General features: G+C 34.9%; 1 protein-coding gene across 5 annotated transcripts in view; it reads left to right on the top strand.

Moving 5' to 3' along the window:
• The window catches only part of mri (BTB/POZ domain-containing protein mrityu), a 130,782-nt gene that overhangs the window by 14,461 nt on the left and 99,193 nt on the right, over positions 1-17,128 (top strand). The gene's annotated exons all lie outside the window — the stretch shown is intronic.

The following is a 17,128-nucleotide window of genomic DNA, read 5'->3' as shown; positions in this document are numbered from 1 at the left end:
TACTTCCCTCTACTTGCAAGATTTGCTATTCATTCATTACTGCCTGCTATATGCAAACGTTTTCTTTGCACATGTGACAAGCCTTTGGATCCCCCCCCTTCCGTGTATGAACCCAGTGACTCCAATGTGTGTCTCAGGTAAATTGTCATACATCACCTCTCCATCAGTAGGAGCATAATATATTCACATAACACGTGATTCCCTCTATACACCCCCACTGATCTATCACTTTTTGGACATTTTTAATGTCACTTCAGTTTGAGATAGTTTTTTCATGAAGTGGTTATACTTTATAAATTACCCAGTTTTATTTAGAAATATAATAATTCTGCATCATTATAGCCATTTTTTTTTCATGTTTGGTTTTTGTCAACTCTTGAAGACATAAGTTCCAAAGTTGATGTCATCACTTCAGGCATCTAAACGTAAACAGAAAGTTTATCTAAGGCCTTAGGTACATGTAACCTGATGGGAGATTTATCAGTGCTTATTTGCAGAGAGACTAAACATTACATAGATTATCCTCTATCTCCAAACATTGCCCTACTTCTTCCTGAGCATGTTAAACCTTTTCAGTCTGATGAGCACTTTGATCATCTGTTTTCACCTCCTGATTTTGCTATGTTTTTTCATACCTTTTCAGAGGATTCAGTTTAGCCTTCCATGGGCTTTTTGGACCATTTCTCAGGTATGTGATGTTTTATCTTGTTCCTATTTCTTATGCCCCATGTCCTACCTTACTACATGAACATTCTTCCCAACCCTATTTGGTCCCCCCCTTCATTTCCCTGATATTTGGGTCCATGCTGAACATTTTGTCTCCCAGTTAAATGACAGCATTAATTTTCTCCTTCATAAGTTTAAGATCAGTCTGTCCTTGCTTATCATACTCTGACCTTATCTCAACAAGCAAATGTTAAGTTCTGTTTTACCAATTTGGGGGTGGATACTGAATCTCCTATCATTTTAACCCATGCCCAATTTTTTTATTACATGTTACTCTTTTGTAATATCTTTGTTATTCATTTCCTGTCTGAAGCTTTTCACAGAAATCTTGTTTTGTTTGAGAGATCATCCCCCTACTTCCATGTTGACACATTTGTCATCTTCAGCTCTGGTATTACGTACGTGGTTTCTCTGTTGTTGGGGCCTTCTTAGTCAGGATGCTGTTGTACTAAGGGCCCATTTACTTGCACCTTATCTCTGTGATTCATATATACGGTCACATTTTTATGATATTTAGTCTTTGATATGATCATAGAGATTTTGGAATCTCAAGTGGTATTGGTCTAACAACAGTCTACCCTTTCTCATCTGGTAGCCAGTTTCTTTCAGTTGGAGCTAAGTTTCCTATCATTCACCTTTCCAAACACTTACCTGTTTGCATGTCTCAAGATACTACAGCTCATTGTTTTCCTTGACAATGTATATCACGTCACCAATAGTATGTGCAACTACCCAGTAATCTCTGGTCCAGCAGGAGCTTGACTTCCAACCTTTTGTCAACAATGATTCTTATAGTTTTGTCAGAAGGATTTGAGATCCCATTTCATGCCACACATCCCTTGTCTTCTGTATCTATTTCCTTTCCTCGACATCAGGATCCTGTGTTTGTCAGCATCTGTCAGAGGTTTTCAGGATCTTGCTTAACAGGCTGTCAGACAATGGATTTTTACTCCAGACTGTGTGTTGTTTCCAAGAAAACTGGGGACTAGAGGCCTGTTATTTTTCACACCTCAGTTGCTTTGTTAAACTTTCCACTGTAGAGTTTTCTCTCCCCCTCTGGTTGGTATTTTCTCCAGGTTTATGGACATTGCCTATGTTACCTGCATGTTTCCATCTCAGCATGGTCTTGTCCATATCTTTGGTTCATCCATATTAGGGTGGTGTAATATTTCACATTGTAACCTATGGACTTGTTCCTGCATCTTGTGTTTTCTGTCACCTGGATGGAGCTATTTTGCTCTCTGTCTTCATGACCTGGGGCTGCATTTCCATTATTATATGACCAATTGTCTTCTTCCGATCCATTCCAAACTGGAGTTGGTCACTTATAATTGTTAGCTCCTTCAAGTGGCTGTTCATGTTGTCTGGTTAATCAAATTGGAGAATCCCTATCTTCATCTAACCTAATACCTTTTGGTGTTTTGTCAACACTCACCTCAGTTGGGCCCAACCTTTTCCTCTCCTAGTTTCTTAGAATTTTTAGTTTGTCACACCTTGTCTGCATCCTCACTTTCTGCATGTAAGGTTCTACCACTTTTGGTGATGTGTTCTTCCGTGATACCACTAGGTTGTGCACATATACATTCCCTACAATGGAACCTGCTGCTCCTATTACACTCCTTCCCTAGTGGACAATCTGCTTTGGTGGTTGGACAAGAATCTTAAATTAGTGGGCATCTCATTTTCTTTTCCTCCATATTTATATCAGGATACACCCATTAGTCCATGAAGTTATTCCAAGGGGCTCACAAGTCTTATTCAAAATTCCATAAAAATAATTTTAGAAACATTATTTACATTAATTAAAACATTTTATTTTGGAATACAACTATTCATTTACACAGAAATATTTTACTCAAAACAAAAAAAACATTATTAGGTTTGGAGGGTCTGCAAATAAATTTCAAGGTGAAAGGTGTTTTTGGATTACTAAGGTTTGAGAACTGCTGGTTTACAAGATATATCAGATGGTTTATAAGAAAAGGAGAGAGGGCATTGTTATTATTATTATTATTTGTTAAAGTTTTATGGTTTTGGTATAAACTATGTATATATTATTGAGGTACAATGAAATGAAACTTTGTGACAAGTATAAATTATTGAATTTATTTGTAATATTTAGCAACTTTAATGTAATGTAGAAGAAACGAAGAAACCTTTGATTAAATCTGTTGAAGGCTTATTGCAAGAGCAAAAATATTCTGATTCATAACATTTCCAATAGATGGCAACACTTGCATATTGGTGTTCTAAATATTGTTTAAGAGTAATTTTATAGTTTATCTACATTTAAGAACTGAGTTCTGGTATAGTTTTAATTATTCTTTTTGTCTGTTATTTCTATAAGAAAGTACCTCTCTTACCGTTTTCCATGTAATATGGCTGAAATATGATGAAGTAATAATAAAAAATGTATTAACAATTGTGCTTTCTATGGAATCTTGACCCCCCCCCTCCAAATAATTACTGAAAATGAGCCAGTCCAACATTAAGTTACATATGTATTTACTGCCACAGTTGTCTCTGACTTGGATGTGCTCCTCTCTTTTTTCACCCTTCTACACTACACATTTCATGGATAGGTGAAGAGTATATTTCATTTAGAAATTGTTTTGTTCCCTTCATCAGATCTTTAGATCTGGATATCCCATTTCCAGGTATATATCCTTTAGATGCTTTTAGGGGTTACTTCCATTGTTAGGCCCAGCATGGCCAGGTGGATTAAAGCGTTCAACTTCTAATCTGAGGGTTACTGGTTCAAATCCCCATCAAGCCAAACATGCTTTCCCTTTCAGCCATGGGGATGTTATAATGTAAAGGTCAATTTTACTATTCATTGGTAAAAGAGTAGCCCAAGAGTTGGCAGTGGGTGGTGATGACTAGCTGCTTTCCCTCTAGTCTTACACTGCTAAATTAGGAACAGCTAGTGCAGATAGCCCTTGTGTAGCTTTGCTCAAAATTAAGAAAAAAAACTTCTGGCATTTCTTTGCACCAGGCCCATTTCCTATTCATTGTGGTATTTTAGCTAATCTTGTAAGAGAAGGTAAATATACTATTCAAAATTATAATTTTCCTATGCTGAAATTGCATTTCCAGTAGATTCTTCCCTTCTTTTGCATTTCCCACCCTTCTTGAACCACTTTCCTCAGATACTTGTGTCTTCTTCCAAACTTTAAAATGATAATTCAGTAGAGGTGTGTAGAGGTGGTTGCATGCATCATGTATGTTAGTTCCTATTGGTGGAGAAGTGGCACATGATGATTTGTTTGAGATACATATTGGAATCAGTTGATTCCAGTAGGGGGGAGCAGATGCCTTTTGATATGCATAAATAAAAACTTTGCATATAGAAGACAGTACCAGGTGGCATTAACTAACCTTGTGAGAGGAGGTAAATAACTATTGAAGTACATTTTCAGTATATGAAAATTATCACTTCTGTTGTTAGTGTACAGTAGTTGAGTGTGAGATTTTTGTTATGAACAACTTGTAACATGGACTTTTTGTTATTGAAAGCATTTCATTTTGGCATCTGAATTATATCACAACTTTTGTTACAAGTTTTTTTTTGTGATTGGTGAATTCTATTACTATCAGGTCATCCCTTAAGTAATATTTGATTTTAGGTTCACAAAAAGAGAAAGCATTTCAAATGCTTTTAATGCTATTTAATCAATATTGAATGTTCCATTACTATTTATTACTTCCTGCCAACAATTCACAAGCTTCTGAATGCCACTTCTATAAGAGGAAAAGAATGTAGAGAGGTTAGTTTTGGCATTTTCGTGTGTTTCAAGATCTCTTTTCTTTCAGTGCAACATTCAAGTGCTCTAATTGTTGACAATAGAAGTCTGATGTAATGGTTACATTGAGTGGCAGCAACTCTAAGTGGATCACACCAACAATATTCCACCAAACACATAACGAGACTTTCCTTGAGTGAAGGTCCATTTTGGGCTGTGTTTTAGCCTGTTTGATTTTTTCTTGTCATACTAAATTGTTTTCTTGCTATTACAGCATCATTTGTATTCCAGTTCTCTTTTTATGATTATTTTGTGAATTCATGAGGAAAGGTTTCATTCACTAAAAGATTCTAAGGTCTGTAAGGATAAAGAAAATAATCTATTATATTTCTAGTTTTTATTACTTTGTAGTTTTGTGCATTGTTTTTAATTTTACACTTGAAATTAACAAGTGGTACAGTACAGTGTATTTAAACAAATATATATAAACATTCTCAGCGAACACCAATGAAATGTCTTACATGCAGTAAGCCAACAAAAGCTAACACTTTGAGGGTAGGTGTTGACTCTCACAGAAGATTTCCATGTAAATCTCTGTTGAGATTTGAGATTTTTCAAGCATTTACCTTCTCTCACTTTTATTCAATAGAAAAAATTATGAATACAGTCTTAGGAGTTTTCTATGGGTTTTTCTTCATCACTATTACTACATTTACAACATTTTCTTTTTAAATTATTTTAGATCTTATTTGTGGGGCATGAATTTGATAATAACTAAATTTCTTGTTTGTTCCACATCCTCCTCATAATTTTAGGGGCAGGAGGTTTTACTTTACCTCCTCATTGAGGAGATGAAATTTTGGTTCATAATCCCAGGCCAGAGGATCTCTGTTTCTTCAGGTTGAGTGAGGCATGAATTGGCTCATAATTCTGAGTTCTCCTTGAGGTGGATTCCTGTTATGTTGTTAGGGGACCTCCGAAAGAAGGTTTTATAATTTCAATTTACCTCCTCTGGGATCTGAACATCCACCCACATGTTTGCCTTGCATGGCAACCTGTGAAGGGGAGGAAAGGATCCTGGTGGTTGAGCAGTTCAACCCCAAATGCACTACTTTGGTTATTCTTCTTTACCAAGATACAATTAGTAGTGTTACTTTTCTGGTCACGTGATCTAATGTTGTTATACAACTTTTGTCTTTATTAGTCTTCCTAGATTTCTTCCTTTTTCTTGAATTTGTTTTTTACTCCAATTCCTCATCTAGATCTTTTTCTTATTCTAGATTCCAGACATTTTTTTCTTGCCAGTAACTCTCCCACACACACAAGTCTGTGGGTACCTAACTTCTCCTTCCATTGGTCTTAATTTCTGCCAAGAGTCCCCTTTCCCCATTTTTTCCAACTTTGTTCTTTTCCTTGTTTCTTTTCCCTTTCTTCAAATTATCTATAGTCTTTTTTGCCCAGTCTGTAGTTGGCCATGGTCAGTGTATTGGACTCATTGCTACATGTCTCTTATCCTCTCCTACCTTTGTGTTCTGTACTTCATTTATCTTTTTTCCATCTCCCCATTCCTTCCTCTTCCCTTCTACTCAGTATCAGCCCCTCTTGTTTTATTTGGAGTTGTGAGGACTTATGCTTGCCATATTCATGACCTGAAGCTGGTGTTATTTTTCTTGGACTGCTGTTTTCTGTTAATCCATTCTCAGTTTCCTTTTTTCTTCCTCTCTTCCTTTCCTATGGCTACTCAGTTGAAGAAGGGGGGATCTAAGTCATTTCTGACACCCCCTCATTGTTTGGTATATTTGGATTCTCTTTTGTCTACTGAGTTATCCTCTCTTCTTATCTATGTATTATAGCATATCTGGCCCTCAAGTTTTAATTTTCTTGCATTTTATCTGTGCAGATGTTCTTTTGCTTTTAGAATATAAGGATACTGGCTTTCCTAGAACTCCTTTTTCCTTTGGGGCATGCATTTGTGTCACCTGTTTATGAGTCTTACAGATTCATGATTTTCATTCTTGGAGTCTATTGAGTACTTTTGTGAGTATCTCCTTGGTGAACTGTTAAAACAGCTAAACTGTGCCCAGAAATACTTCCTGTATTTTATTATTTCCTCTCAAACTGGATCCCCTCTTTTTTTCAGTGCTTCATTCACTATTAAAGTCATTTCTGTTGAGAACAGGACTTCTGACACTTGGATGATAGTCATTCATTCACTCCACATGAATGTGCAAAACCTTCTATCAAGTTGTCTGGTATGTTTCTGTTTTTGTTCCTATTGGTGTATCATTTGGTTATGTTCCACAAACTCTCTTCTGTGGTTTGTTTTTGCCCTGACCATCCATGAGATTTCTGTTCCAGGTCCTTTTCTTTTCAGGCATTAGGCCCCCACTACTTTTGGGACCATTCACATCAGGTTTATCTTCTTGTCTATCATTTGCTGAGAGCAGATATCTCAGTGACAAACTCCATTCTATCAACAAAATGACCTATCCACCTTATATCTGTTAAGAATTTACTCTTGGTTTGGCATTCCCTTCTTGGATGCATTTTTCACCCTTCAGACCTCTGAGCTCTCTCTCTCTTGTTCCTCATTCTTCAGCTCCTGATGTTGATCTTCTCAGCCAGACATGGTATCATCTTCCTCTTTATGCCATTCCCCTGTTTGTTTCCTCCCTCTGTTCCTCACCTTTACACACTATTATTCTTGGATCCTATCATTGCTGCCTATTTGCCCAGCTTAGCCTAGGTTTAATCCCCTTTTTCTTCCCCAGTTTCCCCTCTCCCTCATGCTTTGTCCTCACATATCTCGTTTTCATCATGGATTATCTTTTTTCCTTCTATTTATATCAAGTTGACTGATCTGTTTCCTATTGGATTGGACCTTCTACTTATGTGGCATTATTCTTGTTGTCCTTCTACTGTCTTTGTCTATGATTGATTGAGGGATGTTTTTCATCATTGGTCCTTCCACCACTTCTCTACTTACCAGCATTATTATGAACCATTTTACTGCACTTACTCGACTGTTCATCATTGGTTTGTCGATCTTCACCTTTTTTTTCGTGGTACCATAAAGTTTTCCTTCACTCTGTTCTTCTATTTTCTCATCCATCCTTGTCACCTAGCTCTCATGCCTGACTGAAACTTTGATGTGGTTTTTCATAACTTCATATATATACTCCCTTTGATCTGTTGACATCTTGCTTTTGTGCTATCTTCTTCTCTTGACTTGTTTCCTCCTTCTCACTTACTCAGATACTTATTTATATCCTGTAAATGCCTCCCACACTCACTTCAATTGCCCTTCTATATTCCCCTTAAGATGTTAACCACTCACAGTTAACCATACTTTTATCTCTTTCTCTCCCTTCCTTCTGACTCTTGCTTATTGGACTGTTTGAACCCAGATCAACTTTTGGGTCCTGTTGACTATTTGATGTGCCTTATCATATATCTGTCCATTTTGATGCTCCTGCCTTCATCTGTTTCTTCCATGGATCCCCATTTGTTTTTCCACGGAACTATTTTCTCTCTCTTTAAGAGATATATCCATCAACTTCTTTAGACATATTTGCCTTGAATTGTGAATGCACACAGTCTGTTTCATACATTTTTATAATTGACCTTTGTCATTCTCTTTTATCTCTTCTTCATTGGCTCTTCGACAAGCTCCTCAAGCTGTGTTTCTATACACCTACTGTTGTATCTCTTAAATTTTTGTAACTTCTATAGGGCAACATTTTTCTTCCATCCCACCATCTTTGAATGGAATATGTACTACTACTCATTCAGAACTCCATTTTTCTTCATTGTTTTATTCCAGGTGGGTGATAGTGACTCCCAGTATATGCTTAACTCAAAATTCATATCAACCCAGGATAATTGAAAGTACTTGTATCATCTGACCTGTCTCTTCATATGGTGACTGTGAGATGGGATGTTTCGTAAGAGCACTCTACGTATCCCCGTGTTATTTATATCTTTACTTGTTCAATCCAAACCATCAGTATTTCATAGAATATCATAGAAAAAACTGGCAACAGTGGAGTGTTATGCCTACATCTCTGTTTGCACTTGCTGGCTTCTAAAGCAGTCACCTATTGCATTATTTATGGTAAAATATAAAGGATCAGTGGGGATCTAGGTATTTTCTCAAGGTCTCTCTTACCTTTTTCTTGCCTGAAAAGGTATTTCCATTAGATATTTTCTTCTCCACACAATCTCGCTTCCAGTGTACCTGAATTTTTTCTTACCTCATTAAAGAATGAAGATTCACAAGTGCAGGTGTATAGGGGGAATTTATTGCACATGGAGATATATCATCTTCCTATTTACGTATGGCTTTTGTCCGTCTTGACATCATTATACTATAGTGTAATTCACCTAAAACTTAGTGAAATTAGATGGGAGTTGCCTAAAGGTTACTAGCATGCAGATATTAAGGCAGATGTGCTTGTAAGATAGCTTAGTTGTGTGAAGAAGTTGGTATTTATTGAAAATACATTTACAAGTTTGGAAAATATTAGCTTTCAGATGATCTTAAACTTCATGGTTGTCTGTAGAACTGGAAAATCTGGAATCATGGGAAGTTTCTCTTTTGGAAATTACCGTCATGGTTAAACACAGGATATGGCTTTGATTAGAACAAAATTAAACATTATAGTTTTAACTAATAAAAAAAGCACAGAATATTTTTGTTTGTATTAAATACATCATTCATTGCAGGATTGTTTTCTTGCATATGCTACTTCAGTTTGAAAAGGCTTATTTAAGATTCAACTTTTTGTTATATATAAAATCAGTAATGTAAATATCTGTTTAATGTACCTTTTTAAAAGGATATTAAGTCAAATAATTGTGATTTGTCCAGAGTTTATACATTAAGGTTTTTCATTAAGGTGTGTGCATATAATGTTTTCTATGGTTTGTGGAAGAAACTTATTGATGTTGATGAAGTGTTGTTTTATTTTTCTAATTCATTGTTAATTTTATCTGATGAGCGTAGTTTTATGGCTGTGTTTATTTGGTTTCTTAGTATGTTGAGTTTTTGTTTTGTTTCTTATGCTGAGTCCCAAGGAATGTATAGTCCAGTATGGGTGATTTTTCGGTGGATTTCTGTTTTAAATTGTGTATCAGTTCTTGTAATTTTGAGGTTAAGAAATGATATTTGATTGCTTTCACACCTAGACAAAAAAGCAAAATCAACCAACTAAAGTAAATATATCTCATGAATCAAAAAATCACGAAACCTTATACTGCTGTATACGATATATTCCTAACATCAGCAAACAAATAACCAACATTTGGCAAAAACTAGTAACAAAATATGACATGACAGTTAATACCAGATTTATTCAAAAACCAGGCACAAAACTAAGGTCTATACTATGTAAAAACTACACTGACAAACACCACACCAACATTATTTATAAAATACAATGTGATAACTGCCACGACTTCTATATTGGAGAAACAAGTAGAAAAATGGAAACCAGATTCAAAGAACATAAAAAGTCACCTTCACACGTTTTCGAACACTGCAAGTCAAATAAACACAACATAACCATAGAAAACACTCAAATACTAAATAAAGAAACAAACATAAACAAACGCAAAATTAAAGAAGCCTTACTTATACAACAACTCATGCCCAAAATAAACCAATACAAAAGAACACCTTTATACCTATGTTAAAAATAATGTAATAAATAATAATAATAAATATTAAATTATATATTTAAACATCTAAGCATGCTCTCTACATTCCGACACTCAGTTACACAACCCCTTCGAAACATGTGGTCAGCTTCCGGTCAGTTACTTCTTCCTTTCTATGTGAACCTGACAATGACCGAAGAAGGTCGAAACATTGTTTGCTCTTCTACGTTAAAAAGAAAATCTCAACCCAAAACGAGTCATTTCTACATATATATATTTTTTATCTACAAATGGGTTTTCTTGACATCACTGACCTATACCAGCTGTTTTGAGATAATTTTTATTTGAAGTGGGTTTCATGAAGAATAATGCAACCTCATTTTAGTTCAGACCTACCTGATTTATATAATAATATGAATAATTTATTGACATTTCAGAAATACAGAACTCTTTATAATGACTTGTTTTACTCCGTGATTTGTACATTTTCTGCTTACCTGTTTACCAGCAACAACAATCTTACATGTAACTGAAACAGTAAATAAATATTTTTATTAGTCACATTCCGTGTCAGTCAGCTGATCTTTTAACTGCATGATTTAAAAATTACTCAGAGTATTTATTGACTGTACATATGTAATATGATAATGAATTAAATAATCTGAAATACTTCTGCATATCCATTCTTTCCTCCTCAGATTACAGAGTTCAGGTACCTCGAATTCTTGGCTTAGTATGTGATACCTAATCTTTGTAATGCTGTATTGAGTAAATTCAGATATTTTGGCTTTGGGTAAACATATAACTTTGTAATACATAAAACTAGCTCAGTATCAAGCTGTTCTGACTGAAGTAAAAACCTTTGTGAGCAAGTTTCTTAGCAGCTTTTCTATCTCTCTGACTTTCGAACATAAATGTCTACAGTACATTCAAATTAGTACGAAATGAATTATACAGTTATATAATTTTTTATTACTTATGTCATGCATTAATAAGCATTTCTCCAGACATTATTTCACAGCAAATGTGTCTCGTAAAAAATATAATGCTAAAGAATGCTTGACAAGTTGAATTCTTATCTGTGATGTTGAAACTTGGTTCATATAGAACTAACTTGATTGCACTTACTGAAATGCATCTAAAAATTCTGTTGAAACAAACGTATAATGATTGCTATTATTAATGCCAACTCTTGAAGATGGTTCTAATAGTTTATTAATATCTCAAGAATAAAATATAGCAAATAGATACAAATTTCCTAGAATTCCAACAATTAATGCATAATTCAAACAGCTAACACATGGTGCAAAGACTAAAACCTATAATTTGAAATGTATTTAATAACAGACTCAAGGAGACTAGCTTCATGACACATTGGATAGTCTGTATTACTTGAATTGTTTGAATAATGTATGATACAAAAGTAAGATCCAGATACTGAAATAATTTTTGGTACAGACACAGAGAGAGACGGTCTTTGTAGCACATCATATGGTGTATATTACTTGAACTATTTGAATAATGCACGATGTAAAGGTTAAAAATCTAGACATTGAAATATATTTTATTACAGACACGAGGTCTTTATATCGGATCATCTTTAATACTTTACCAATTTGAAGTTCGAATTCATAGTAGTTTAATTTAAAGTATCGGTAAGAAGGAAAAATAGATGTTGTTAACCCTCATCCTATGCTATTCGCTGTTGAATTCAAATCTCCTAATCGTTTGATAAATCTCTAAGGACTCTAATCTTGAGTTGGACTTACGGTTCTCGTTTGACATATCTGCAATCGATAGATTCTGTCTCGATGTTCCTCTATTGTGTAACTACCTTCCAGGCTTTTGGTAATTTTGAAAATTTGTATAGTTATGAGAAAATGAGTCATAAGTTATCGATTATGAAGGAAACTCCTTTTCCAGTATGATAAATTCTGGTTTTATTGTTCAGCGATATAATAGTTTGTTTTGTTGTTGTTTTTTTAAAGGAAATTTTTATCCTACCAAACGAAGTAAATTTTGGCTGTTTAAAGTGTATTCCAAGCCTGCCATCTACTGGGAAGGAATGGAATAACTTTTCAGACTCACATTTTCACTGAAATCCTCTTCTTTACTTATACATTTCTGTAAACTGTTCATTCTTGTTCAGTTGTTTCTGGGATATTCTGTCATTAAATCAAAAATCCTGGTCTCTGCCATTTTTGCGATGCTGTAGTTCGTGTACGAAATAATAATAATAAATTTAAGAAATAATGTGCCATAAGTTTTTAATACAAGCGTTTTATTAATAACTGTGAACTAAAACTTCAACCATGTCACATTTTAAAATGCCTTATGTTTTGCGATATATATATATATATATACATAAAGAGTGACAAGGTAGCGATGGTTACATGTTACGTATTTTATTCTCAACTCTTTGTTTCACCTGTATCTGTATACATTTGACAATAAAAACGTTGTTTACTGTGGAGTTACATAGAAAAATTGAAATAAAATTTACAATTAAAACCAAAAAAAGCTTCGTTTTTGTGAGTTAGTTATGAGTTAGAATTTTATTTTTGGTTTCTATTCGATGACTTTACACCAAAATTCATCCGAGGTTCCCAAAATTTGCACTCGATTTGTGTGTAAAGCAATTTTTAAGCTTAAAAGGTACTGCCATTTTTATTGTTATTACTACAACTAACAAACTGTTAAAATTGAAACAGTCTGACTGTTTATTTTATCTTTATCCGAGTGAAAATAATTAGTTGAATTTCAAGGCGCCATATTTAGGGCGTAAGACAGTGGTCGGCTGCAATTCTACTACAGTTTCTCATTGTTGTAGTAACTGTTTACAAGATCAACAGTTTGATCTTTCAATTTACCCAGGGAAAGACAAGTCAAAAATTGTTTCTTGATTGAATTACAAAATTAATAAATGTGAACTATATCTCGGGCTAGGTGTTTTTTCTGTGAGACCGTAGCCACGTGCTGTCAGTGAAGATCACTTCGATCCTGATAAGAGTCGGGTCGATGATCAGGAGTTCATGCTACTGATACATGAACATCCATTTTCAGTTAATTTAATTAAACGGGTCGATTTCCCGTAGTCGTGATAGGAGTACCGGACACGTTTTTTCTCACCTAACATAGTGTTTCAATTACCAAGTGCTAGATGGTTAATATTGTAAGGGCAACAGTACATGTCTGTTTCCACGTTCATCTCCCTACCTAATCGTGATTAGAAGCAGCACGCGCAAGTAGACATCTAGACGGCTGTCGGTCGAGCTTCCAGCAAGAGCTGAGTATTGAGAAATCGACCGTCAGTGCAGGTAGTCGACTTTAGTACACGTTGAATCGTAACTTATTTTCTGTACTCTAGGTGGCGCGTAAGACAGAAACTGGACCTCTGACTGCAGGGAAACATTCGTTTCGTAGTCTACGGTACTTGCGCCTAGACTGCGTCAGTTAACAGTTGCAAGCCAGGGTTAAGGTATATGGTTGTATCTTTAAATGCCAGGAGTTACAGAAAGCGAGGTCTGATGGAGTGTGATCGTATTTACAGATAATAACACGTTTTTACGAAAACTTGACTGTATATACTATTGTGAAAAGTTGTTTGTAACAATTTTCAAAGCCGCTAAGTATGTGTTGCACGGAGAAAAACGTTAACTTGGTGCTATCTTGAACGATTACTAGAAATGGCAGAGTTACCGTTCAAATTACATTGCTATAAACTGCGTGTGTGTGATTAATGGAGTTTCTTGTACAATTTGAAAACAAAAACAAAACCGTTTCTTGCTCATATTAGTTGGTACGATACCGAAAAGGGAGTAAGCCGTAATACTGGCAGGGTAGTTCTGTACTTCATTGTTGTGAATGAAAAGTCATTTGTCGTCTTTAAATGAAAAGGGATCTTTTTGTTACTCATTTGTAAGGCTCGAATTTACCCGTCACACTTCTCGAAGACTTTCAAGTCGACTTGAAACTGCACGGTATACAAGTGTTGTGTCGGTAATATCTATCTGGTGGAAGTGTTTTTGTGTTCCTTTTAATCATTTTTAAACATAAACTTTCTCTATAACCTATTATTTGTTTTACTTATGCACGAGGAAATTATTAAGAGAACCACTTAGGAGGATTGCTTACAATTATACTTTAACCATTTGATAAAGTTGAAACTAGGTATTCCGTACTCTTACGAATACAGTAATACTAGTAATTTATGAATTCGCATTCTTTCGAAAGGAAAAAAAACTTAGTATTTCAAGTTGCGGCCTTTGTTTTATTTCAAGTTTTTGAGAACTGTTGGTGCATCGTGATTCTAATGATACTGAGATAGTTTGTATTTAACTTGCTTTTGTGCGGTATGTTGTGAAAACAGAATACAGGAGTTATTCCATTTAAATCGTTGTGAGTGAAACCTATTTTGGGATTTATTGCCACTAAGATTTAGAGGAAAGTTTTATCCACGTCCAAGAGACTGATTGTGCAGGTGCTTAAAAGAATTGATTCACTGTGGGATTAAAGTAAGCTATGCCCTATGAATTTTTGGTTAAAGGCATTTCAAGAAGTTTCCATCACGTGTTAATTACGCAACATCTGTAATCAGACGTCAGTGTTCATGGGATGATATATATTGTTCTGAAACACAGTTTTAGTGGATAACTTCCACGTAAGAAGTACTGGAAACGCGAACGAAGGTATAACATGTTGATCATCGCTGAAGATTACTACACCCTTTGCTCTTCGTGGTATAATTGAGGTGATGTGTTATAAGTGTTGATGGACTCCCGGGAGTATATCACCTCGGAGAACTGTGAATGTGAACACAGCTTCATCGATAACATTCCCCCACCACTCCCACCTCCTCCTGATGAGTGCGAGCCTCGATACAACGAGCCCTCGCTGTTCACGCGGTACCACCATCGGCTCCGTCAGAGCAAGGCGTGGTTCGGACTCAGCACCGCTGCTATCGCCCTCATTGCTGTCTTTATTGTGGGATTTATAGTTTTGTCGCCTATTTTCCACTATTATATGTAGCATTTAAAGTCTGTAACGCGAACTTAGATATACTATAATAATAGGAGGATATTAGTTGGAAAGCAGTGTATATACGAATAATCTTTGTTTCTTGAATCAGCGATCTACTATAATGTAAGTTGTATGTAACAGTATAACTAGTCTTCTTTCACTATTACGAAAGTATGCGACTTAAGTTTGTAAAAGGAACATACCTACTTGTTGATGTTCATTATATGCTACAAACAAAAACTCGTCGTATTTTCATATTTTTGCTCGTGTTCTCTTAGCTACGAAGAATCTACCATGGTAATTTCAAACATTCCTTTTAGTGTACGTCATGTATATAATTACATTTTAAACTAAAGTCTAAAAAGCTAGCTTTCTCGCTCGACAAATTTCACCACTGTCCTTTCGTTAGAAACTAAAATAGTGTTGTGCTAAATAACACTAAATTTGAAAGTTTGAATAGTGTTCGTAATTGTGTTGAATTTATTATGAAGCCCAAGTTGAACTTTTATCGGATGTTAACTAAAGTCATTTTGTTTAATCTTATATCTATAAGGAACATTGACGATATGAAACTGTCGATTCTCCAAGTGTATATTTCATGATTAAAATTTAGGTTGTTAATGGTCACACTGTAAGGCCTGACACGATATGTACTTTTGGTAGTCGATGTCCCGTCCACTTCTGGCCTCTCTGTAGTAGGAATTTCACTGAAGGACAAGGCGTAATGTATTTACCTTGAACCGTTTTGATTGAAGACAGTTTCAAAGAATGTCAGATCATTGGCACTTATACGCTATTTATTACTTTTCGATAAAGTGAAATAGCATAGGAATGCATCAGCGTATATAAGTATTCGAAACGGCTGTAATTCTCTGATTGTCTGGAGCATTATCGCTATTCTGTAGTCTCCAGATGTGGTAATGAATAGCGGACATGGAACTCAGATTGGACATGTTAAATGCGTAAAGGGTTTTTGCTTTGATTTCTCTAGCGTTTAAGTCGTTTTTTTCAAAATGTGTGGAAGTGTTTAAATATTGGAAGATCTAATTATTCTGTTAAAGTTTAAATGACATAGCCGGCGCATATATTAGTATTTCAACTGTTTGCGTTTGTGTGTATGTCAGCCATTGAGTATGGCATTTATTGTGATGTCACTAGGGGTTAATTTTAAAGATAGATATAGAAGTAGGCTCCAATACTTTAATAAATTATAAAATAATATTGTACAATGTTAATATTGTAAATTATTTTACTTTAAATCTAAAGTTTGCAAAAGTTATATGTTGAAATTTTTAAAGCGTTTTGATCAAACATCAGGAAAAGCGTAGTTCATATAGAATTATTTTAGTTAGATTTAAAATATAAATATTTAACACAATGTGCGTTTATAGGGATTCTAAACACGGGGACGTATTTTCATCTTATAAATTCGAGATATTGTAAAGTTTCTCTGGTTATATCTGTATTCGAACTAAATTAATTCAAATAAGAATTACAGTGAACTTTAACCTTCGTTTACGTATAAAGTACATCAATGTTTGTTTCATATCTGTTTGGAAGAATAAATCACGTGTAACGGTGAAGCACAGATGTCGAAATACCATACTGAAGTGGTTTGGAAAGGGGGGTTAAGTGTAGAGCGCTTGAAGCTACTAAACAAGGGAAAGTCGGCGTGTTTGAAAAGCGGGTATGATCTGAACTGGCAGATCAAGTTATTATTAGAATATCAATGAAATCTTTGTAATGGTTAATTTCTAATTAGACGTCTTTAATAGCTCTTGTCTCTCCTTGTGAAAATAACGTAATTCAGTAGTAGATTTAATCCATACTTACCACTGAGAAGTACTGTGTGTGGCATACTTTACTGTTGCTAAGAGATATGTAGGTGTAACTAATCCATTACATAGTGCACGTATTACTTCTTTTAATTATCAGAGAATGTTTATCCTACCAGCACTGTTACAACAGAAATTTTGTTTCAA

Source organism: Tachypleus tridentatus, chromosome 13 (genome assembly GCF_004210375.1).
Source record: "Tachypleus tridentatus isolate NWPU-2018 chromosome 13, ASM421037v1, whole genome shotgun sequence".
Classification (NCBI taxonomy): Eukaryota; Metazoa; Arthropoda; class Merostomata; order Xiphosura; family Limulidae; genus Tachypleus; species Tachypleus tridentatus.
Note: the sequence above shows the minus strand (reverse complement) of the source record. Positions and strands in the feature narration are given on the sequence as shown.